Source organism: Equus caballus, chromosome 2 (genome assembly GCF_041296265.1).
Source record: "Equus caballus isolate H_3958 breed thoroughbred chromosome 2, TB-T2T, whole genome shotgun sequence".
NCBI lineage: Eukaryota > Metazoa > Chordata > Mammalia > Perissodactyla > Equidae > Equus > Equus caballus.
Genome location: NC_091685.1, coordinates 114,347,524 through 114,369,922, shown reverse-complemented (window position 1 = coordinate 114,369,922; position 22,399 = coordinate 114,347,524). Strand labels below are relative to the sequence as shown.

General features: G+C 43.2%; 1 protein-coding gene and 1 long non-coding RNA gene across 3 annotated transcripts in view; one reads left to right on the top strand and one right to left on the bottom strand.

Annotated features, from left to right (window-relative positions):
- Positions 1 to 22,399, top strand: part of SYNPO2 (synaptopodin 2) — a 168,138-nt gene that overhangs the window by 87,476 nt on the left and 58,263 nt on the right. The window lies entirely within an intron of this gene.
- Positions 15,383 to 22,399, bottom strand: part of LOC138923093 (uncharacterized) — an 86,631-nt gene continuing 79,614 nt past the window's right edge. Inside the window, exons 3-4 of the long non-coding RNA XR_011436267.1 lie at positions 20,678 to 20,862; positions 15,383 to 16,692 (exon numbers count right to left, since the gene is read on the bottom strand). This is a non-coding gene — a long non-coding RNA (uncharacterized lncRNA). The remainder of the gene's footprint in view (positions 16,693 to 20,677; positions 20,863 to 22,399) is intronic.

The following is a 22,399-nucleotide window of genomic DNA, read 5'->3' as shown; positions in this document are numbered from 1 at the left end:
CTTCACCCTGTTGCGCAGCCTGCTCCGTGTGCCTGGCTGTGCCTCGTGCTCCTGGAACAGGGCTCGCCTCTGTCTCTCCTTTCAGGACATTGACAGCTGATCTGTCAAGCTCTGATTCCCTGCAGAGGTTGGTTGGTGTTGGCATCTCTTGATTGCAGAGGGGTGCTTCCGACTTCAACAATAATCTTGACTTTTTCAGTCTTCTCTTCTTTCCTGTAACTGTTGTAGGCAAGTGATTATCTCTCTGTTGTAGACATGAGGATCTTGAGGCAGGAAAATGTTGAGACTTGCCTAAGCCTCTAACATATTAATAGAGTTAACTTTAAAAGCCCTGTCATCCAACTTGGCATCCCCAGTAACCATTTTGTCAATCAGTAAGTCAATCAGTTTACTACATAATTCTGCAGCCCTCAATGAAGGTAAGAGGGACAGGGTAGGCCAGCTTCTCTAACGTGACCAGCTGTCTGGCAATCTTAGCTTGACGCGCCTCTGACTCTGTGGGGTTTTCCTTGGACTTCCATTGATTTAAAATTAGAAATTCTGCAGACAATATATGGCTCCACGAAAGAAATCTTTTTCTTCTCCCCTGCCAATGCATAGACACTCTAAACCCCTACCCTCAGCATAAATGGCCTTCATTTCCACAATTTGAAATCCTTTTGTAGGTTAAGATTATTATTTAAACCCGCTCCACAGCCCCCAACCCTATACCCCTTTCCAAAACTGATAGGCAGACTGAATGTTCTCGTGCCACTGACTACATTTACTAACACTTATATTGTCATTTATTTTCTAACAGTCATGGTGGAAACCATAACCAAAACTGTTCAACCCAGTTTACTCTTTTCTACCAGCTTACTTTTTTATGAACCAAAGATAGTAAAGTAAGTTCAGCTTGTTTAAGAATGTCAACTCAAACTGAAATTTCTGTGCCAAGAGTGTCTTATAGGTTATCCGACCTTTTGCCAGGTCATTCAGGGTCTTGAAAATCAGATTTCAACCATCTTAGGTTACCTGTAGGGAATCAGCATCAGAACAAAACCACCGTGGATAAGATCTGAACATTTTTGACCCTCTTTCTTACTTAAATTTCATATGTTTTTTTTTTTTTTTTTTTTTTTTTTTTTTTTTTTTTTTTTTTTTTTTTTTTTTTATTAATGTTATGATAGATTACAACCTTGTGAGATTTCAGTTGTACATTTTTGTTAGTCATGTTGTGGGTACACCACTTCCCCCTCCGTACCCTCCCCCCACCCCCCCTTTTCCCTGGTAACCACCAATCAGATCTACTTCTCAATATACTAATTTCCACCTATGAGTGGAGTCATATAGAGTTCGTCTTTCTCTGACTGACTTATTTCGCTTAACATAATACCCTCGAGGTCCATCCACATTGTTGTGAATGGGCCAATTTCGTCTTTTTTTATGGCTGAGTAGTATTCCATTGTGTATATATACCACATCTTCTTTATCCAATCATTAGTTTCTGGGCATGTAGGCTGGTTCCACGTCTTGGCTATTGTAAATAATGCTGCAATGAACATAGGGGTGCAACGGACTCTTGAGATATCTGATATCAGGTTCTTAGGATAGATACCCAGTAATGGGATGGCTGGGTCATAGGGTATTTCTATTTTTAACTTTTTGAGAAATCTCCATACTGTTTTCCATAGTGGCTGTACCAGTTTGCATTCCCACCAACAGTGTATGAGGGTTCCTCTTTCTCCACAACCCCTCCAACATTTGTCGTTCTTGGTTTTGGATGTTTTTGCCAATCTAACGGGGGTAAGGTGATATCTTAGTGTAGTTTTGATTTGCATTTCCCTGATGATTAGCGATGATGAACATCTTTTCATGTGTCTATTGGCCATATTCATATCTTCTTTTGAGAAATGTCTGTTCATGTCCTCTGCCCATTTTTTGATCGGGTTGTTTGTTTTTTTGTTGTTAAGCAGTGTGAGTTCTTTGTATATTATGGAGATTAACCCTTTGTCGGATAAGTGGCTTGTAAATATTTTTTCCCAATTAGTGAGCTGTTTTTTTGTTTCAATCCTGTTTTCCCTTGCCTTGAAGAAGCTCTTTAGTCTGATGAAGTCCCATTTGTTTATTCTTTCTATTGTTTCCCTCAACTGAGGAGTTACAGTGTCCGAAAAGATTCTTTTGAAACTGATGTCAAAGAGTGTACTGCCTATATTTTCTTCCAAAAGACTTATTGTCTCAGGCCTAATCTTTAGGTCTTTGATCCATTTTGAGTTTATTTTGGTGTGTGGAGAAAAAGAATGGTCAATTTTCAATCTTTTGCATGTGGCTGTCCAGTTTTCCCAGCACCATTTGTTGAAGAGACTTTCTTTTCTCCATTGTAGGCCCTCTGCTCCTTTGTCGAAGATTAGCTGTCCATAGATGTGTGGTTTTATCTCTGGGCTTTCAATTCTGTTCCATTGATCTGTGGACCTGTTTTTGTACCAGTACCATGCTGTTTTGATCACTGTAGCTTTGTAGTATGTTTTGAAATCGGGGATTGTGATTCCGCCGGCTTTGTTTTTCTTGCTCAGGATTGCTTTAGCAATTCGCGGTCTTTTGTTGCCCCATATGAATTTTAGGATTGTTTGTTCAATTTCTGTGAAGAATGTTCTTGGGATTCTGATTGGGATAGCATTGAATCTGTATATTGCTTTAGGTAGTATGGACATTTTAACTATGTTTATTCTTCCAATCCATGTGCAAGGGATGTCTTTCCATCTCTTTATGTCATCGCCTATTTCTTTCAAGAGAGTCTTGTAGTTTTCATTGTATAGATCCTTCACTTCCTTAGTTAAGTTTATCCCAAGGTATTTTATTCTTTTCGTTGCTATTGTGAATGGGATAGAGTTCTTGAGTTCTTTTTCTGTTAGTTTATTGTTAGTGTATAGAAATGCTACTGATTTATGCACGTTAATTTTATACCCTGCTACTTTGCTGTAGTTGTTGATTATTTCTAATAGTTTTTCTGTGGATTCTTTGGGGTTTTCTATGTATAAGATCATGTCGTCTGCAAACAACGAGAGTTTTACTTCTTCGTTACCTATTTGGATTCCTTTTATTTCTTTTTCCTGCCGAATTGCTCTGGCCAGCACCTCCAGAACTATGTTGAATAGGAGTGGTGAAAGTGGGCACCCTTGTCTTGTTCCTGTCCTCAGAGGGATGGCTTTCAGCTTTTGTCCATTGAGTATGATGTTGGCTGTGGGTCTATCATATATGGCCTTTATTATGTTAAGGTACTTTCCTTCTATACCCATTTTACTGAGGGTTTTTATCATAAATGGGTGTTGGATCTTGTCGAATGCTTTCTCTGCATCTATTGAGATGATCATGTGGTTTTTGGTTTTCATTTTGTTAATGTAGTGTATCACGTTGATTGACTTGCGGATGTTGAACCATCCCTGTGTCCCTGGTATAAATCCCACTTGATCATGGTGTATAATCTTTTTGATGTATTGCTGTAATCGGTTTGCCAAAATTTTGTTGAGGATTTTTGCATCTATGTTCATCAGTGATATCGGCCTGTAGTTCTCCTTCTTTGTGTTGTCCTTGTCAGGTTTGGGGATCAGAGTGATGTTGGCTTCATAGAATGTGTTAGGGAGTTCTCCATCTTTCTCAATTTTCTGGAACAGTTTGAGGAGAATAGGTATTAAGTCTTCTTTGAATGTTTGGTAGAATTCTCCAGAGAAGCCGTCTGGTCCTGGACTCTTGTTTTTGGGGAGGTTTTTGATTACCGTTTCTATTTCCTTACTTGTGATTGGTCTATTCAGATTCTCCATTTCTTCCTGATTCAGTTTGGGGAGATTGTAGGAGTCTAGGAATTTGTCCATTTCTTCCAGGTTGTTCAATTTGTTGGCATATAGTTTTTCATAGTATTCTCTTATGATCTCTTGTATTTCATTGGTATCTGTTGTGATTTCTCCTCTGTCATTCCTGATTTTATTAATTTGCGATTTCTCTCTTCTTTTCTTGGTGAGTCTGGCTAGGGGTTTGTCAATTTTGTTAATTCTTTCGAAGAACCAACTCTTTGTTTCATTGATCCTTTCTATTGTCTTTTTTGTTTCAATATCGTTTATTTCTGCTCTTATTTTTATTATTTCCCTCCTTCTACTGACTCTGGGCCTTGTTTGTTCTTCTTTTTCTAGTTCTGTTAGGTGTCGTTTGAGGTTGCTTACGTGAGCTTTTTCTTGTTTAGTGAGGTGAGCCTGTATTGCGATGAATTTCCCTCTTAGGACTGCTTTTGCTGCATCCCAAATGATTTGGTATGTCGTGTTCTCATTTTCATTTGTCTCCAGATAATATTTGATTTCTTCTTTAATTTCTTCAATGATCCATTGTTTGTTGAGAAGCGTGTTGTTTAGTCTCCACATTTTTGCACCTTTCTCTGCTTTTTTCTTGTAGTTGATTTCTAGTTTAATAGCGTTATGATCAGAAAAGATGCTTGATATTATTTCAACTCTCTTGTATTTATTGATGTTTGCTTTGGTTCCCAAAATATGGTCAATCCTTGAGAATGTTCCATGTGCACTTGAGAAGAATGTGTAACCTGCTGTTTTTGGATGAAGTGTTCTATATATATCTATTAAGTCCATCTGGTCTAATTTTTCATTTAATTCTATTATTTCCTTGTTGATTTTCTGTCTGGATGTTCTGTCCATTGGTGTTAATGGTGTGTTGAGGTCCCCTACTATTATTGTATTGTTGTTGATGTCTTCTTTTAGTTCTATTAAGAGTTGCTTTACAAATTTTGGTGCTCCTGTGTTGGGTGCGTATATATTTATAAGTGTTATGTCTTCTTGGTGGAGAGTCCCTTTTATCATTATATACTGTCCCTCTTTGTCTTTCTTTATCTGTTTTGCTTTGAAATCTACCTTGTCTGATATTAGTATAGCGACACCTGCTTTCTTTTGTTCATTATTAGCTTGGAGTATTGTTCTCCATCCCTTCACTCTGAGTCTGTGTTTGTCTTTGGGGCTGAGGTGTGTTTCCTGGAGGCAGCATATTGTTGGATCTTGTTCTTTGATCCATCCTGCCACTCTGTGTCTTTTGATTGGGGAGTTCAATCCGTTTACATTTAGAGTGATTATTGAGACGTGGTGGCCTACCACTACCATTTTGTGTCTTGTTTTCCGGTTTTCTTCAGTTTCCTTTGTTTCTCGTCCCATGGTTTAATCTGTTCTGATGTAGAGCTGCTACTCTCTGTTGTTGTCCTTCTACTTATCTCCTCTGCTCTTGGTTTTGTAGTCCCTTTCCTTTTTTGGATTTTTCAGGAATGAGGGTTTTCCTGAGGATTTCCTGAAGAGGAGGTTTTGTGGCAATGAACTCCCTTAATTTTTGTTTATCTGGGAAAGTTTTTATTTCTCCATCGTATTTGAAGGATATTTTCGCTGGGTAGAGAATTCTCGGCTGTAGGTTTTTGTCCTTCAGATTATTGAATATATCATTCCACTCTCTTCTAGCCTGTAAAGTTTCTGCTGAGAAATCTGCTGATAGCCTGATGGGGGTTCCTTTGTAGGTTAGTTTCTTTTGCCTGGCTGTCCTTAATATTTTCTCCTTGTCGTTGACTTTTGCTAGCTTCACTACTATATGCCGTGGAGTTGGTCTTCTTGCATTGATAAAGTTTGGAGATCTATTGGCTTCTGTCACCTGAAGATCCATCTCCCTCACCAGATTTGGGAAGTTCTCAGCCATTATTTCTTTGAATAGGTTTTCTGCCCCTTTCTCCTTCTCTTCTCCCTCTGGTATACCTATAATCCTTACGTTGCATCTCCTAATTGTGTCTGATAATTCTCGGAGAGTTTCTTCATTTCTTTTAAGTCTTGCTTCTCTCTCCTCCTCTGCCTGCAACAATTCTATATTGCCATCTTCCAAATTGCTAATTCTTTCCTCCATATTATCGGCCCTACTGTTCAGAGCATCTAGATTTTTCTTAATCTCCTCTATTGTGTTCTTCATTTCCAGTATTTCTGTTTGGTTCTTCTTTATCGTATCAAACTCTTTTGTGACATAGCTCCTGAACTCGTTGAGTTGTCGGTCAGAATTCTCTCTTAACTCAGTGAGTATTTTAATGATGGCTGTTTTGAAGTCATCATCATTTAGGTTATATATCTCATTTTCTTTGGGATTGTTTTCTGTGTATTTGTTACTTTCTTTCTGTTCTGGAGATTTGATGTATTTTTTCATATTGCTTGATGATGTTGATTTGTGCCTCCGCATGGAGATAGAGTTTAGTTGCTCCTTTCACTTGTTTCAGCTGCTGCGGTGGGGGGAGCAGCTGTTTATACTTCACCAACCAGGAACCCTGTCCGTAGTTGCTAACTGGGCCTGGGCCCCTCTTCGTAGCCACAGTGGCCCTTTGGATTCCCTCCTCTGCCGTGGGGGCCGTCACGGGGGGCTTCAGACTGCAGGTGCCTACTGTTGTTGCCCACCTAGATGCGCTCTCTCCTTGGGGTCTGCACCGGTGTTATGGGCTTTTCCAGCGGCCAGGGGTGGGATCACTTTTATTTGTCGCTCGGTTGCTGTCGGCACCCACCAAATCTCACTTGTCCTCTATGGGTCGCAGGAGAGCTATTGGCATCTTCTACAGACTGTGGTTAGTACACCTAGCTATGCTGCTTTTGCCCTGGGGTCTTCCAGCCTTGTGGCTGGCGGCTGGGTGCCTTCTACTGGTGCTGTGCAGAGGCTTTCCCTAAGGCTTCTGTGAGCCTGTAGGGTTTCCCCCTAGGCTACTAAGCTGGGTCTCTGGAACTCTCTCCAGCCCCAGTCCTCTCCGAGATCTCCGGCAATCCCTAGTCCCACGGGGCGGGCAACGGCAGCTGGGGGACGCCCCGCCCTCTGGGCTTCTGTCCGAGCCTCTGCCGGGAGCTCTGAATGCTCAGCGTGGCCCCTCTGCTACCGGCAGACAGAGAGTTTTGTCTGCTGCCCGGGCGGAGCTCCGGCGCTTCTCCACCGGATCGCCGGACCCGCCTTTGAAAGTTCCCCCGCCCCGGTCCTCTCCGAGATCTCCGGCAATCCCTAGTCCCACGGGGCGGGCAACGGCAGCTGGGGGTCGCCCCGCCCTCTGGGCTTTTCTCCGGGCCTCTGCCGGGAGCTCTGAATGCTCAGCGTGGCCCCTCTGCTACCGGCAGACAGAGAGTTTTGTCTGCTGCCCGGGCGGAGCTCCGGCGCTTCTCCACCGGATCGCCGGACCCGCCTTTGAAAGTTCCCCCGCCCCGGTCCTCTCCGAGATCTCCGGCAATCCCTAGTCCCACGGGGCGGGCAACGGCAGCTGGGGGTCGCCCCGCCCTCTGGGCTTCTGTCCGGACTTCTGCCGGGAGCCCTGAGTGCTCAGCGTGGCCCCTCTGCTACCGACAGACAGAGAGTTTTGTCTGCTGCCTGGGGGAGCTCCGGCACTTCCCCTCCGGGTCGCCGATCCGGCCTTTGAAAATTCCCCCGCCCCGGTCCTCTCCGAGATCTCCGGCAATCCCTAGTCCCACGGGGCGGGCAACGGCAGCTGGGGGTCGCCCCGCCCTCTGGGCTTCTGTCCGGACTTCTGCCGGGAGCCCTGAGTGCTCAGCGTGGCCCCTCTGCTACCGACAGACAGAGAGTTTTGTCTGCTGCCTGGGGGAGCTCCGGCACTTCCCCTCCGGGTCGCCGATCCGGCCTTTGAAAATTCCCCCGCCCCGGTCCTCTCCGAGATCTCCGGCAATCCCTAGTCCCACGGGTCGGGCAACGGCAGCTGGGGGTCGCCCCGCCCTCTGGGCTTCTGTCCGGGCCTCTGCCGGGAGCTCTGAATGCTCAGCGTGGCCCCTCTGCTACCGGCAGACAGAGAGTTTTGTCTGCTGCCTGGCGGAGCTCCGGCGCTTCCCCACCGGGTCGCCGGACCCGCCTTTGAAAGATCCCCCGCCCCGGTCCTCTCCGAGATCTCCGGCAATCCCTAGTCCCACGGGGCGGGCAACGGCAGCTGGGAGACCTCCGTGCCCACCGTGTCTCTCTCTGGGACCCTCCGGGCGCCCCGAGCACCAGGCCGGGTCTCCCCGCCAATGGCGGGGAGAGACTCTCCCCGCGGGCTCAGGTGTGCAACTCCAAAGTTTCCCTCTGCGTTTAGGAGTAATTGCGGGGGGTTTAAGTAGGGTTCTGGTCACCTGTTTCCACCGTCGCTCCTCTGTTGTGTTCTCGCTCCTGCCCTAGATGTGTGTGGATCCTCTGGGGGCGTCCGTTGGAAGAAAGCCGCTTGCGGGTACTAGGCTGCCCGTCGGGGTCGGAGAGTTTTCACCTATTTCCACATCCTCCCGGAGGAAAGTCCGTCCGCCTTCCGATGTATAGTCGCGTGGGTGTCTCAGACGTCCTGAGATGCTGTCTGGATATCCTTTGTCAAGCGATAAGTGTCCAAATAATTGTAGACTCGAAGGGCGAGAGACAAAGAGGACTACTCACGGCGCCATCTTGGAAGAATCCCCTCAATTTCATATGTTTTTAAAAGCAGCCCAAAAACTTGACCCTGATCTCGATTGGCTTTGGTGGTAACAAAGGTATCTATGGGAAACATCCCCCCCATCCCAGGTTTGAGAGGTGATAATGGGCACATGCGGCCCTTTCCACCATCTCCAGACTACAAGGGGGCTGGATTTAGAACTAGTCTAAACCACGTTGGGTGCCAGGGAGCATCATCCTTTACTGAGAGGGATTCTGACCAGTAATTTTACCTCCACATTGTTCCACTCTCTATTTCAGGCTGAATGTTGTACATGCTCTTCCTTTTTCCATCTCATCTAGCCATTAAATAAATGCCCTGGCTGGATCAGAGGAACCAGGAAACAGAACGTTACTCAATGTGCTATTGACATTGCCCCCTAAAGCTTTCAACAACTTCCCCTATCAAATCTCTGAAAGGGCCAGAAAATTCCAGTGAATGGTTATTGTCCATTCATGTGTGTTGCAAATGTGTTCTGCTTCTCACTCAATAAAACCACTGCAGTTTCGCTGAATTGTGCCAAGCAAAGTCTTCTCTGGAGATCTTACTGTCATTATCATTGTTCTAGCTGAAACTGCAAATATATAGAATCTCTAATAAGTTAATTATAGATATCTAAATGGACGTGGGAAAAAGATAATTGACTAGATCCAGTTCACAGAACAAGTTACTAAAGATGGAATAGATGAAGAAATAAAGTCTAATAATTTTCTTCCAGGATTACAATAAAATTTATTTTCTCTTGTAACTTAGAGTGCCCCACCCAAATAACATCAAGGGGAAATTGAATAATATGCTTTTCATTCTTTGGAATTTCACTCTGATTCGAAGATAATGTTGCTTTAGTTATTTTTAACTTTACTTTCTGTACTCATTAAAATACTTAATACACACCAGAATCTTTGCTTCTAGACTCTGCTCTTCGCTTCATATTGATGCATCTAAGAGTAGAGTAAGCACTCGATCGCTTTCTGAATATACTAGCAGTGCTGTTACTATGTTCCATTTTTGTTTTTAAAATATCCGTTTTTATAGTCACTTACTCCACGTCTAGGTGTTTTATATACTTTTTCAAATTCTTCACAACAACCTATAAGGTACATATTTGCGTCATAACTCTACAGAAAAGGAACATGACTCAGAAAAGTTATGTAACATGTGAAGTAGTTAGCTCGGTGTCTGACATGTAACCATTTCTTAATAAATATTAGCTAACATTATTATTTTTCCCCAAGGTCACACAAGCCACTAAATGGGTGAATTTGAGTTCAAACTCAAATATAACAGAATGGTTTTGCTACTATACACACGCTGCCTTAATTTTCACACTCGATTTCGTGAGAAGAGTTATTTTAATCCTATTTGAACAGCTAGAGCAAATACTGTGTAAACTATATTTATCTGTCAATATCTCTAATGTTAATTTATGGGCATGTCCACCTGCATGTCTTTTTGTTCTATTTGTTCCGCTTTGGTTTGTTTTAGTTTTCTTTTTAGGTTTTCATATTGCACATTGTCATGTTTTTAAGAAATCCTTTAGACTAAGAGAGAAGCTTTTCTTTCTGGGGATGGGAAGAGGACATTAATGGAGAGGCATATAAATGTGAAATGAAGCAGTCCTGCTCCGGGGAAGAGCAGGGACTTCCCTAAAAGCAGAGGTTTCTCGCACAGCCTTATACAGCGGGTTGAGTGACACCTCATTCTAAAAATAAGACTTGCTTGGACACTATAAGGCGGGACATTTGGATTCTGGTTTATTTCTAACTGAAGTTTTGGAGAGCACATCTAGTGTTTCCTTTAGAAGAGCTCGAACGATATTTTCTCTATCTATGAGTTATTCTGAAGAAAATCTGTAAGGATTTGGGCTTTTATGTGTAAATTAATAAATGACCCTAGCTTTCACTTGGGGAGAAGGAAGGAATTCAATTTGCGTTATAATGAAGAGTTCCAGACCCAGACCTCCGGGCCCCTTTCCCTGTAAGCGGAGCTGTTGGGGCTCCAGGGCCTCACAGCGGGCTCTGCCCCAGTACCCGCAGGCATCTCTGCTGAGGTCAGTGGCTGAGGAGCCTCAATAGGCAACGTGCACCCTTCTCTCTTTCTCTCTTTTTTTTCTCTCTCCCTCTTCTAATTTCTTTTTCTCTCTCTCCCAAAGTCTAATCACTTCAGTCTTAAGGGCTTCCAACTTTGACAGGAGGTTCCACTTTGATGAAAACTTCTCTAGAAGAGCACTCAATGGCGGTGATGAAGACCAGCAGATCTTGCCATTCCCTTCCTTGATAAAAAAAATGAATAAAGTGGTCACACAGAAAAAGAGTCATTGAATCCTGCTAGAGCAAGGCTTTGGGAATGCTTTTAAAGCCATGGGACCAGCAATCTTACCTGCATAATTTCATGTTTACACATGATGGGGTTGATTTGGAAAGGTGTCCTAGCCTGGTCCGTGTTAGCCTGGCGCTGTGGCCAGGAGACTCTGAGTACATTTGGAAGCACTAGGCCCTGGGTCATGATTATGCCTGTGAGACCCTGTGCCCATAGCCGGGGAGGCGATTGGCAGCTTCTGTGGAGTGAACGGCATGTGCAGAGCTTTCTGGAGTGCAAATGGGAATAGCTAAGGCTTTGGCAAGCTTAGACTGACAGCCAGGGCCTCAGACGGTGACTCAAATTGGCATATGACTCGGAACTTGTTTGTACCATTCTCTAACTGTTTCATTTGAGATTATATCTCCCTAGCAAGCCTGAAAGCATCTGAAGACAGAGAGCAGCTATTTTTGATTTCCCAAAAGAATCTGCCAGAGTCATGGGCTCACCTTGTTGACTGACTGACAGTCATAGGTAGCAGTGACTTCAGCTGCAAATAAAGAAAAGTAGCTAATGTTCCAAGTAATAAAGGAGTGTGTCATGTAGTCATGCCTCTGTGGTATTGCATTGACCACTGAGATAGAAATACTCCATGAGGCAGACATAAGCCAAATGCACTCATCATCTGGGAATCTTGTGGCAGAGACAGAAGAAACAAACGGTTGGATTAAGGGTCAGGGGCTTGGTGGAGGGGGCCCAACTTGTGCTCAGGCAGGGACCCAGGCAGAAGCTCTCCAGGGAGTGTGTGGTCAATACCGAGAGTGCCTGAGAGCAAGCCCTGAGGCCTTGAGGCTGTAAGTGCCCTGTCCATCAGTGGACAGACCCACATTTATTTGTTCGTGTATTCTTCAATTCAGATGTTGAATGTGGTATGGCAGGCGGCATGCTCCGTGCTGTGAATACAAAGATGAATATGCATGTCTCTGTCTCCAAAGGTGACACAAACCTGGGAGCAGATAAATTATGACATTGAGCTTAAAACCATATGGCTGAGTGATTTAATGAAAAAGGGTTTTGCAAAAGAGGGAAAAAGAGCTATCTTTGAATACAGGCTCTGCCACCTATGATTGGTTGTATGACTAGGATTTTTTGAGCCTGTTCGTCATCTGTAAATGGGTGACAATATCTATCTCTTGGGATTGTTGAAAGAATGAAATGAAAACTGTTACACAGTACAGCTGACACAGTACATGTGCTGGACCCTCAGAGAATGTCTGCCCCTTTGCTCTGTAACAGCAGAGTGTGCAGTGTTATGGGTGCTCAGAGGCAGGAGCCAAGAGCCGCCTGAGAAAGGGAGGGGAGCCTCCACCTAGGATAGAACATTTTTGCTTGATCTGAAGAATAAATAGGTCCGTTGTTCAATCATTTATTCAGCACATGTTTACAGAGTACTATATGCGCCAGATATTGTGCTGGATGCTGGGGACACAATGGTGAACAAAATAGACATGGCCCTGGACTTCATGGAGCTCATCTGCCAGAGGAAGAGACAGACCAAAACCGAACAAATGGAGACACCAAGTATGAGGCGGGTGGTGGTGACAGGGAAGCGTGACTTCCTAATGTATCCGGAGCCTTCTGGCTGGAGCACCAAGCTAACGCAGCCTGCGACGCAGCGCGTGCCAGGCTAAGATGCCTTTCCAAATCAACTCCCTGTGTGTAAAGATAAAATTGTACAGTCAAGATTGCTGGTTCCAGGGTATCAAGTGCATTCTCAGAGTCTGGCTCTGGGCCAATTCAATGACTCTTTTGTGTTACCACCTTATTAATTTTTTTTTTAATCCAGGAAGGGAACTGCAAGACCTGCGGCTCATCATCACCCCCCGTTGAGAGTTCCTCTAGACAAATTTTCCTCCAAGTTGAAGCCTCTATCAAAGTTTGGAGACGCTTAAGACTGAAATGATTAGACTTTTAGAGAGAGAGAAAAAAAAATAAGAGAGGAGAGAGAAGGGAGAGAAAGAGAGAGAGAAGGTTGCACGTTGCCTGTTGAGGCTCCTTACCCATTGACCTTTGCCGAGAAGCCTAAACAGTGCTTGGGCAGAGCCCAGCGTGAGGCCCTGTAGCTCTAATATCTGTGCCTATAGAGAAAGGGGTTGGTAGGATGTCTGGCCTGATATCAGCCAAGAAGCAAAGGATGAGAAGGAGCAAACCATACAAAGAGAGAAGGGAAGAACATTCTAGGCAGAAATAGCATGTACAATTGCCCTGAAGCAGGGAAGGGCTTGGCTGAGCAAGTGAAAGAAAAATAGAATAAAAAAGGGAGAGCCTATGATTAAAAAGACAAGAAATAGCAAGTGTTGTAGAGGATGTGGAGAAAAGGGAACTCTCATACACTGCTGGTAGGAATGTAAACTGATGCAGCCACTATGGGAAACAGTATGGAGATTCCCCCCAAAATTATAAATACAACTACCATATGATCCAGCTATTCCACTTCTGGATATTTACCCAAAGAGCATGAAAACACTAACTTGAAAAGGTATTTGCACCCTTATGTTCATTGTAGCATTATTCACAATAGCCAACACTTGAAACAACCTAAGTGTCCATCAATGGGTGAATGAATATAGATGTGAAATACACACACACACACACACACACACACACACACACACGCACACCGGAATACTACTCAGCCATAAAAAAGATGAAATCTTGCCATTTGTGACAATATGGATGGACCTTGAAGACATTATACTAAGCAAAATAAGTCAGACAGGGAAAGCGAAATACCATTTGATTTCACTCATTTGTGGAAGATAAAAAACAACAACAACAGGGGCCAACCCCACAGCTGAGGGGTTAAGTTTACATGCTCCACTTTGGCGGGCCAGGGTTTCGCAGGTTAGGATCCTGGGCATGGACCTAGCACCGCTCATCAAGCTGTGCTGAGGTGGTGTCCCACATAGCACAACCACAAGGACCTACAACTAGAATACACAACTCTGTACTTGGGGGCTTTGGGGAGAGTAAGAAGAAGAAGAAAAAAGATTGGCAACAGATGTTAGTTCAGGTGCCAATTTCTTAAGATTAAAACACAACAACAACCACAAACAAACACATAGACACAGATAATAGGTTGGTGGTTACCAGAGGGGAAGGGGGAAGGTGGAGAGCAAAAGGGATAAAAGGGCTTATGCATATGGTGACAAATGGCAGTAAAAAAAAAAAAAAAAAAGAGAGGATAGCGTTTAATGCAGTTCAACAAAAAAGGAGTCAGGGAGTTTATTCCAGAGAAACAGCATGTGCAAAGGCATAGAGTCACAGAAGAGTCTGGCGTGTCCTAAGGCTCAAGAGAACTTCACTGCGGCTGTACTCCAGGCTGGAGGAAGGAGTGGGGTGAGGGAGAAGGTGCAGGAGGTGGTGCTAGGGAGGTAGACGGGGGTCAGATTGTGGAGCATCTCGCTTGTATGAGAAGTAAAGACATTTAGATTTAGTTCTGTCATAAGCAAGACTCTGCACAGGTTTTCATGTGGGAGTGTGGATGTAGGACTTGATTGGGTTAGTGTGGAGAATGGATTGAAAGTGAAAAGATTGGAGAGGAGGCAGGGCTGGTAAAACCGTCTGAGCGAGGACTGAAGTAAGGCAATGGTGGGGAGGACAGATCCAAGAGACAATCCTGAGGTAGAAGCAATGGGATGTGCTGAGATATGGGATGAGGGCACGGAAGAGTCAAGGTTGGCAATGAGGTCTCCAGTTTGGGAGGCACACCTCCCCTTAGCCACCAGAATGATGGTGGCCTCGTGTATCATGTAGACTCTGCAAAACTCCCCTCTACACGCATGAGAGTGAAAAGGGCAAATAGTGCTTTCCCATTGTTATGAAATAGTCTTGACCTCATGGACCCTCTGGAAGGGTCTCAAGGACTCCCCCACCCCACCAAGGTCCTTGAACCACACTTTGAGACGGGCTGTTCTAGGCCATTGCTTAGGACTCCTCTCCCCATTCCTGACCCCTCCCCATGACCTACTCACCACCACCAACCACATAAATGCACTTGATCTGGAATTATTGTCACTTGGTCTTGCTGTGGCCTCTTAGGTTTGAACTCCTGATCTGGCTCGGCAACCCGAGCCAAACTTCCAAGCCTGTCTCGAAGCCCTCCCACTAATAGTGCTTTCTTAACTGTTTTCCAATTTTTGGATCCTGGCTCCTCTGCATGGCTTCAGCTTGTCTTGCTGCTCAGATCTGTGGCATGTTCTGTTATCCGGAAGGAACTCTGGTTCTGACTAGAGAGGGCATCATCCACTCTGGACCCTGAGCAGGTGGTCAGGCCAAGCTAGGTTCATCTTCTTAGGAAAACTACTAAAACTAAGCAGAGTGGATCTAAGAGTTAATGGGAAGCCAGTGTTAGTCCTTGAATAGTAAAGTGACATGAGAGAAGTATTTAATAATCCATTTGACACTGATTTGCAGAATTAATTAAAGAAGAAAGAGACTGAAAACAGGAAGCCAAATGGGTATTGTGTGTGAGTCTGTGTGTATGTGCATTCTGTTTAAGAAGAAAAATTCCTTTACAAGGTGGAAATGAAACAGTAAACCCCATAGAGCATGTAGGATTGCCCATTGTAGAGAAACATAATTTTAATGGGTTGAAGTTTCTTTGGAAATTTTTCCTTTAGACAAATTTACCTCATTTTATGAGGCTTCCTTGATTTAGTTTGGTTTAAAATTCAGAGGAAAACATATTCCATTGGATCAATTCGTAAAGCGCAGCTTGTTAACATGTCTGCACGAATTTCTGACATCTTCTAACAACTCACCACTCACCTCTTGGATCTATCCGCTTGCTGAATACTTGTCTATAAGCCAGCAGTCTCCCTCCTTCCTCCATTTTTCTCTTCAAGCACAGTTCCTTTATCATACAAATCTCTGAGTCCAGCCACTCCCATGACATAGGTTTTCTCCTACGTAATCTAAAGCTTAGTAAAGTGTTTCTAGATGTTTGAGAACCTGTTTAACTGTTTTGAGGTCTTTTCTCCCTCCCCACACTTTTTCTTCCCCATATATATGAGATACATATTTTTGCATTTGAAATATTATTCTGAATTTTCTAAGTTGTAAAGGAGTCTCAAATGAATGTTCATTTATGTTCAGATGGGTTGAGAACGTGGCAAGTTCAATGCCTGGACTTACAGAGGTGGAAGCCGACAGTGAGTTAATGCTTTACCTGGTCTTACGCAGCGATTGGGAGGGACATGGTCTCCACTCCCGTGCCTTGTCCTTGAGCTAATTAACGTTTCCTTATATTGTCGCTAAACATTTGGTTCTTCTAGGAGGCCTCCGGGGCAGTCATTACTACCTTATTAGGCAACCTTCTGATACGTAACTTTATTCCTACAAAGAATCTAATTTTTTTCTCTGAAGTGTGGCCTCCTTGGACCACTGGGCCTGCTGGCGATGTCTGAACTGCCCAGGGCATGAAGCTGATAGCCAAAAATACACCAATTTTAGTAGAAAACACTGACATCAGTGACAGCTGGAGTGCCACAAAATCTATAAACACACTTGTTACTCATCTGCTGTGCCTGTTGGGCAAGCCAGGTATGTGGCCCACTTGAACATCTTGTAGAGGAGAGTCTTTTGTAGGCGGGCCTCCGGACAGAGCCTGAGATGAGAAGAATCAGATGAGTTAGGCATGCAGAGCATTGTGTTATTAATTTAGCCCTGATTTGAAAAAGGAGACCTATGACCTAAATGGAATTTAGAGAGTTAAGGGATGGAATGGCAATTGGATTGGATGGATCAATATGAGCACTTGATTCCGTGTATGAACTGGGGGATGATAAGAGTTTGAGTGCTAATTGGTTGCTGAAGTCTTCTTTAAAATTGTTCAAAAGGTTCTGCACCCAGCATCTCATGATCTAGAAAAAAGCAGAGTGTTTTGTAAAAGACAAAGCTAATTGCAATGCAAACTTAGATCACATGACCATAAGCTTGGCAGGAAATGACACGTAATTACCATGAACATGTTGGAAATCTAAAATTAAAAATGCCGGCGTTTGTAGAGCAAGATGCCCTCTGTTTATGGTTCTTGGTTATTTAATTTATTTAATTTCATCTTTTATTTTCTTATCTAAATGCCTACCTATACGAGAAAGAGATTATCTGGATGGGTGATGTGTTAAACCTAGACCGTATGATTAAATTTTCTTGGATTTTAACCAGATAACCATAGACCCTTGTCTGATAAATAATTTGTGTTGATTATTTTTTATTACTAACTATTAAAATTGCATGCAAAAAAAATGTGTTCTCATGATTTATTCAGTCTGTTCTTTGAGATTCCTTGAGGGTAAGAGCAAGACTTTTATTTCCAATGCAGTTCTCCAGAGCATCTAAGTGCCGTGATCACTCGGCTGTGCTGTCTCATGATCTTAGTGCCTGTGACTGTCTTAGCTGTTGATGCAGGATGATCCCAGCATATAGCTCTCATCCATGAAGTTCTTTAAATACGCCTTTGTAATGAACCAGAGTCATTTCTTGAAAAGACAGGACTCAGGTAGATCCTGTGTTAGGTATTTGAAGGGAAATATATATCCCAACTTGGAGCTCTGTATTGAGCTCCAAGCCCAATGGATGTAATAGTAGCAGTAGCTACTATTTACTATTTGTTGTGTACCTATTGCTGTGATGAAAATTTTATATACATTGTGCCAGTCATTGCTCTCAACAACCCCATGGGTTACACATATTAGTCCCATTTTATAGATGAGAAAACTGAAATCCAATGATTAATAACCTTGCTCAAAGTCACACAATTAGTAAGTGAAGGAGGAGTTATTTGAACCCAGGTTTGTCTGATTCCATGGGCACTGCCTTTAGAGTGGCTGTACAATGTGCTATTGTAAGCTTTGACTCTGGAACCAGCCTGCCTGGTTTAAATCTGTGCTCTGCCACTTGACAGCTGATAACAGTGAGACCTGGGTCAAATGCCTTATTCTCTCTGTACATCAGTGTTTTCATCTGTAAAGTGGGGCACGTAGTAGGACCTATCTCACAGTGTTGTTTTGAGGATTCAATGTATTCATACACAGAAAGCACTTAGAAGAGTTCTTGGAACACAGAAGCATTGTGTGGTATATGCTGTTGGTATTACTATATCCCCTTGGCATGATGTCCCACGCACACTTCAAATTCAAAAGTCCCAAACAAACTCATCATCTCATTTTCCCTAAACTTGCTTCTCTGGCTCAGCTAATGGAATTGTCATCCAGCAAGATTTTCCAAGCTAGAAAACTTTATATTCAACCGGTGTTTCATCGTTGACACAAATCAATCCCATTTCTGACAAATTCATCTTAAAATATACTATAAATGTGTCACATCCTTCTCTTTCCTACACGAGTCACTGCCTCATCATTTGTTGTCTGAACCTGTGCTGTCCAATATGGTAGCCACCAGCCACATGTGGCTATTGAACGCTTGAACTGTGGCTACTTTGAATTGAAATGCACTACAAGTATAAAATACACATCAGATTTCCAAGACTTATGATGAAAGAGGAATGTAAACTATCTCATTAGTAACTTTTTATATTGATGCATGTTGAAAGGATAGCATTTTGGATATATTGAAACAAATATATATTACAATTAATTTCACCTGTTTCTCTTTTGTTTTTAACATGGCTACTAGAAAATTTACACATATGGCTTACATTTGTGGTTCATATTATATTTCTATTGATCAATGCTGGTCTTGACTTTCCAAATGCCTTCTTTCATCATCTATCTCTGTCTGTCTGTCTGTCTGTCTAATCACCTGTTTATCTATCTAACTTTGCTTTTCTCTGTCTCACCTGTCTCCCTTCCCTTGTCCACAGTGGTACTAAAGATGTCTTTCTAACCACAAATCTGAACCAACCTCTTTTGTCATTGAAAGCCTTTGCTGGCTCCTGTCAACTGCCATGGAAAGTCCAAACTCCATGTGGGACACACTTTTTGTCCTCTCTCCACCTGTGCAGCCTCATGTTTCACATGACTCTCTTCCTTGTGCTTCACATTTTCATAATATGAGCTGTGTTTGGTTCCCAGGTCATTTCACACTTTTTTGCCTTTGCATGTGTTTTTCCCTTGGCTTTGAATGCTCTTCCCCTTTCTGGTCTTCTTGGTGAAATTTTATTTATTTCCCAAAATCTGTCTCAGATATCACCTCCTCTAGGGGGACTTCCCAGCATGGTTCCTCTCTCCTCTGTTGCAATATGTCTGCTCTTTTTACATGCTTTTATTACTGCCTTTGCCACGTGTATAACTTGTGTTCATCTGTCCCCCTACTAGCCTGGGCACATAGAGGACATGACTATATCTGATTCATTTCTACATTGACACCCAAAAGACAGTGGTTGAATAAACAAAATAAAACCACCTGCTCTCCAGGAGAGAGAGACACTTTTTTGAAAGATAAAAAGAAATATAGCACAAGGCATGAGATATGCCCTAAGAGAAAGAGAGCTCAGTGAATGTCTGTTGGTAGGTAGAGAAGTTGATAAATCTTGACTGAAATTTGAAAGAAGATATGATGAGGTAGGGAACGTTTGACTGACTGGCTTGATAAAAGGTCTCTCAAAGGTGTCCTGACCTTTGTGAATTTAGCAGAGTCCAGTGCCTGACCCTCAATTACACAGATTCTAAAACAATCTTGTCATGGTTCAAGCAGTAACGCAATCTGGGGATGCTAACTCATGCTACCTGAAGACAAAGAAGCCAGAGGGTGAACTGGAATTCCGATGTCTTTCTTTAGAGAGAGGGAAAAAGCATCTTGACAAGAAGACTTGCATCTTCCGGCTGGCGCTGCATCTTCCCTTAGAAACCAAGTTATTCTATAAAGCTGGGTTTGTGAGTGTGCGTCGGAGCAGAGTGTGAGTTGAAAGGCTGAACTGTGGTGCCTGCTTAGCTCACCTGTGAGTTGAAATGCACCTGTCATGTGCAGAGCCATCCTTGGTCTGGAGACCCCTCTTCTGGATGCAGCTCTTACGGGCACTGCTTGTCTCCTACCCTTTCCTCGTGTCTGTTTCTGGACAACCCCCTCTGAAAGACACATTCTCTCCTTAGATATGGTAATACCTTCCATTAGGCTAGTCTCGCCTGTGCTCAGTCCATTTTTCTAAAGTTACTGTGAAAATTGCTGTTGTCATCTGTGACTGTTGATCTTAGAATTAACTCTCTGAGGCAACCCTCTTTCCTTTATTTCTGAGATCTTAGATGTCGCTGATTCCTGCTACAGTGCTGGGGGGAGGAGGAGAGGAACTGAGAAAGAAGAGGAGCTTCCTGGAGGAGATAGCATTAGGGTTCTGATGGGGTGGGGGTGGAGCTATAACAGCACACCCTTCTGCTTTGGGCGTCATCTGTGACTCGGTTAACTGCCCATGGTCCTAGTCACGTTTTTCTGAAAGTATGTATCAGTTAGTTGGGGAAAATTACAAGGTCCTGAACTTGACTCTAAAAATATGTGTTTTTAATACCCACACCTCACTGGCTTGGTCATGTTCTAAACTTGCTGCCTTTGTGCTGTTCAAAAGTATGAATTTAGCAAGTTGCTCATGGACGAAGCATTCACTGTTTGTATTGTTATGACGACACAGCAGCGAAGCGCATTTTAAAGGCTAATATTTCATTTTGGGTGAACCAACAAAAGAGAATTATGTCATCTTATATATTTTAGATATTTTCCCACGTGTCTGGGGGGAAATTATTCAAGAAAACTTTTAAAAATTGTAATTCTTGCTTCTTAGCAGCCAGAGGACTTTAGTAAACGAAAGTTTAGAGAAATACACTTAATGTCTGCTAGCTGCTATCCTGTTTTAAGTGTCTTGATGTTTTAGTGCATGGTTCAAAAGGTACATCTTACCGAGAAAGGAACTTTGGAGTGGGCGTGAGGATCCTTGTGGTCTGCATTCGTCCCAGCTGCGTCACTGCCTGTGCAACCTTGAACAGGGATCTTAACCTCTCTGGTCTCTGTTGTCCTCGGTGTAAAAAGTAGAGGATGACTTTGTTGATTTCTTCAATTTCTCACAACTCTACAACTCTGGGAGTCTGTGAAGTATTAAATAAATGGGTAAAAGTCTGAGATTTTAAACTTTTTCTTTCCTCCCTCCCTTCTTCCCTCCTTTCCTTTTTTTTTTTTTTTTTTTGTTCTTTCTGTCTAATTGAAGAATATGAAGAGGACAGGTTAGGGATAAAATGACAGGTTCAGTGAAATGCTGGCCACTTACTGACAGTGTGATCTTGGGCAAGCCTCCTCACCTCAGAGACTTAGTTTCTTCTTCTGCAAAATGGGCTTCCCAGCCCTTGCACTCAGGACTGTTGTGAGGATTAGAGTTAGTATGTGTGTAGCAATCGGTTTAGCTGTGGATGTTGTGATTAGTGATTTACCATGTGTGATAAGAAGGAGCTTAAAACAAGCTTTCTGTTTTCATGAAGATTCAGTTTAGAAGTGGCGACAACGTGTTCTCTAATCATTAAATGTAATTATAAATGCCAGAAGAGAAATTCAGAGTCATTTTTAGTGAGTTCCTAGACTACAGATATTTCTGCCTGGAGGGTAAAGGGGGGTGATCAGGGGAGGGGCTCCAGTGAGGAGCAGCCGTTTGATCTGGGCTCTGAAGGAAAAATCAGATTTGAAGACAAGATGGACATTCTGGGAAACATAGGGTAGATTCTAAACATAGAGGAGAATTTTCTTCTAATTTACTACTATCTTCAATGTTTTCACTGTTGCCTGATATCTTTTAAAGGTTTCAAAGCGAAGTAGAGATGTTAGATATTACCATGTTCTGGCCCAAGAAGTTATTTTTCATCTACAGAACCTGGGAAGGGAAAAGTTAAGGAGCTTTGGAGACTGGCCTGTTAAACAGAAAGGAAGTTCAGATAATGGATCTACCTGCAGGAAAAGCAAGGCTCCTTTAGTAAGCAAATGAGAGAGCTCTGGCTGCAGTGTCACAAGAGAGCTGCCAATTATCACTCCATCAATCTTTCCTCCCAGGTAGTAAGGTTTGGTGACTTAATGAGGTGATAAGGAGCAAGAAACACATGCAGAGGCTGAGTCTAGAAGAAGAGGATGTCAGAGGACGTCATTCTCATTTCAGCCTTTCTTGGCATTTAATGTCAAAGTCCTTGCTAATAGGTGAGAACCCCAGAGTTAGGGTTAATACCTAGTTATCTCCACTTTGCCTTTCGCATGTCTGGAAGAGGATGGCTTCTTGATGACTACCATATAAAACAGGAGACTGCAGAAGACACACACACACAGGTAATGCAACCCCCGGGTTCACTGCCCTGGATTAATAAAATAGCACGAGCTCATAGTTGCTCATATTACACAAGGTTCCCTTTCAGCACTGTGGTGTGGTGCTGAAATGCTGTTTGAAAATTTGTGCTGCTGCCTTCATACCATGGCCATATTTTGAAGCCTATGACCTCATCACTGCTTGAGTTGCCAGGGCTGGACTCCAGGAGAAAGGAGAAGCGAGGTGGACAGGAGGGAGAGGAAGCAGAGATCAGCAAGCTGAACAAATCGAAACATTTAGTTGTACTTTTTAGAATTCAGTTGTATCATCTGCACAGAGGGTCT